Here is a 3,292-nt window from a genome sequence, read left to right as displayed (position 1 = left end):
AGGACTATGAAATCAGCAGGGATGTAAAGGCCTTCAACCTTTACTAACACGTCCTCTACTTGTCCATAAGCCTGTTTTCTTGAATTGTCTGCCATTTCTAATGAGATTTTAGCAGCTTGCACCCCATAGATTCCCAGTTTCTCTATTACAGAGAGGGGCATGAGGTTTATCACAGAGCCTTAAAGATCATGGTGCCTATGGTACAAGGTATTATGAACTTTCCAGGATCCTGTTTCTTCTGAGGCAATGTCAGTTGATCCAGATCACTTAGTTCATTGGTGAACAAGGGAGGTTCATCTTTCCAAGTCTCAATACCAAATAATTTGGCATTTATCTTCATGATTGCACCAAGGAACTTGGCAGCTTGCTCTTCAGTAACATCCTCAGTCTCTTCAGAAGAGGAATACTCATCAGAGCTCATGAATGGTATAAGGAGGTTCGATGGAATCTCTATGGTCTCTAGATGAGCCTCAGAGTCCTTTGGTTCCTCAGAGGGAAGCTCCTTATTGATCACTGGACGTCCCAGGAGATCTTCCTCCTTGGGATTCACGTCCTCTCCTTCCCTTACAGGTTCGGCCATGGTGCTTATGTCAATGGCCTTGCACTCTCCTTTTGGATTCTCTTCTGTATTGCTTGGGAGAGTACTAGGAGGGATTTCAGTGATCCTTTTACTCAGCTGGCCCACTTGTGCTTCCAAATTTCTAATGGAAGACCTTGTTTCATTCATGAAACTTATAGTGGCCTTGGATAGATCAGAGACTAAGTTTGCTAAATTAGAGGTATTTTGTTCAGAGTTCTCTGTCTGTTGCTGAGTGGATGATGGAAAAGGTTTATTATTGTTAAACCTGTTTCTTCCACCATTATTAAAGCCTTGTTGAGGCCTTTGATCCTTCCATGAGAGATTTGGATGATTTCTCCATGATGGATTATAGGTGTTTCCATATGGTTCACCCATGTAATTTACCTCTGCTATTGCAGGGTTCTCAGGATCATAAGCTTCTTCTTCATAAGAAGCCTCTTGAGTACTGTTGGATGCAGCTTGCATTCCATTCAAACTCTGAGAAATCATATTGACTTGCTGAGTCAATATTTTGTTCTGAGCCAATATGGCATTCAGAGTATCAACTTCAAGAACTCCCTTCTTCTGAGGCGTCCCATTACTCACAGGATTCCTCTCAGAAGTGTACATGAACTGGTTATTAGCAACCATGTCAATGAGTTCTTGAGCTTCTGCAGGCCTTTTCTTTAAGTGAATGGATCCACCTGCAGAAGTATCCAATGACATCTTTGATAGCTCAGATAAACCATCATAAAATATATCCAGGATGGTCCATTCTGAAAGCATGTCAGAAGGACACTTTTTGGTCAGCTGCTTGTATCTTTCCCAAGCTTCATAGAGGGATTCACCTTCCTTCTGTCTGAAGGTCTGAATATCCACTCTAAGCTTGCTCAGCTTTTGAGGAGGAAAGAACTTGGCTAAGAAAGCCGTGACCAGCTTATCCCAAGAGTTCAGGCTATCTCTGGGTTGAGAGTCCAACCACACTCTAGCTCTGTCTCTTACAGCAAAAGGGAAAAGCATGAGCCTGTAGACTTCAGGATCTACTCCATTAGTCTTAACAGTATCACAGATCTGCAAGAATTCAGTTAAGAACTGAAAAGGATCTTCAGATGGAAGTCCATGAAACTTGCAGTTCTGCTGCATCAGAGAAACTAGCTGAGGTTTCAGCTCAAAATTGTTTGCTCCAATGGTAGGGATGGAGATGCTTCTTCCATGTAAATTGGAATTAGGTGCAGTAAAGTCACCAAGCATCCTCCTTGCATTATTGTTGTTGGGTTCGGCTGCCACCTCCTTTACTTGTTCGAAATTTTCAATAAGGTTGTCTCTGGATTGTTGTAATTTAGCTTCTCTTAGTTTTCTCTTCAGAGTCCTTTCAGGTTCTGGATCAGCTTCAACAAGAATGCCTTTTTCTTTGTCCCTGCTCATAAGAAAGAGAAGAGAAAAAGAAAAGAAGAGGAATCCTCTATGTCACAGTAAAGAGGTTCCTTATTGTTAGTAGAAAAAGAAGAAGAAAAAATTCGAACACAGATAGAAGAGGGGGTTCGAATTTGGTGAGTGATGTGAGGAAGATATGTTAGTAGATGAATAAATAAATAGAATAAGATGAGAGAGGGAGAGGATTTTCGAAAATAAATTTTTTTTTTTGAAAAAGGTTAATAGTTTTTTTTTTCGAAAATTCAAATAAAAAAATAAAATAATTAGTTTAATTAAAAAGAAATTTTGAAAAAGAGGGAGATATTTTCGAAAATTGGAGAGAGAGAGTTAGTTAGGTGGTTTTGAAAAAGATAAGAAACAAACAAAAAGTTAGTTAGTTGGTTCAAACAAATTTGAAAAGATAAGAAGTTAGGAAGTTAGAAAAGATATTTTGAAATCAAATTTTTGAAAAAGGTAAGATAAGAAGATATTTTTGAAAACATATGATAGAAATTAGTTTTTGAAAAAGATTTGATTTTTAAAATCTCAATTAATGACTTGATTCACAAGAAATCATAAAATATGATTCTAGAACTTAAAGTTTGAATTTTTCTTAACAAGTAAGTAACAAACTTGAAATTTTTGAATCAAAACATTAATTTGATGATGTTATTTTCAAAAATATGATGTAAAATTAAGAAAAAGATTTTTGAAAAATATTTTTGGAATTTTCGAAAATAACTAGGAAAAATGAAAAAGATTTGATTTTTGAAAAAGGTTTTGAAAAAGATAAGATTTTTAAATTGAAAATTTGATTTGACTCATAAAAACAACTAGATTTTAAAAATTTTTGAAAAAGTCAAATCTAATTTTCGAAATTATGAGAGAAAAGAGGGAAAGATATTTTTTTTTTGATTTTTGAATTTTTATGATGAGAGAGAAAAACAAGAAAAGTAATGCAATGCTTGAGAATTTTAGATCAAAACATGTGATGCATGCAAGAATGCTATGAATGTCAAGATGAACACCAAGAACACTATGAAGATCATGATGAACATCAAGAACATATTTTTGAAAAATTTTTAATGCAAAGAAAACATGCAAGACACCAAACTTAGAATTCTTTAATGCTTAGACATAAAGAATTCAAGAATGCATATGAAAAACAAGAAAAGACACAAAACATGCAAATGCAAAGATCAAACAAGAAGACTTACCAAAAACAACTTGAAGATCATGAAGAACACTATGAATGCATGAATTTTCGAAAAATGCAAGATGAATATGCAATTGACACCAAACTTATAACATGACTCAAGA

The 3,292-nt window shown here is 35.4% G+C and overlaps 1 non-coding gene across 1 annotated transcript; it reads left to right on the top strand.

The window, feature by feature from the left end:
- The first annotated feature begins 1,339 nt into the window (after positions 1-1,339).
- Positions 1,340-1,447, top strand: LOC148573890 (small nucleolar RNA R71). Its single transcript, XR_015905753.1, has one exon. It is a non-coding gene; the product is annotated as a small nucleolar RNA R71 (small nucleolar RNA).
- Positions 1,448-3,292: the final 1,845 nt, after the last annotated feature.

This window comes from Arachis ipaensis, chromosome B2, assembly GCF_059453495.1.
Source record: "Arachis ipaensis isolate K30076 ecotype BB chromosome B2, ASM5945349v1, whole genome shotgun sequence".
In the NCBI taxonomy this organism is placed as follows: domain Eukaryota; kingdom Viridiplantae; phylum Streptophyta; class Magnoliopsida; order Fabales; family Fabaceae; genus Arachis; species Arachis ipaensis.
The sequence above is the reverse complement of the archived record's forward strand: the minus strand, read 5'-3'. Positions and strand labels throughout refer to the sequence as shown.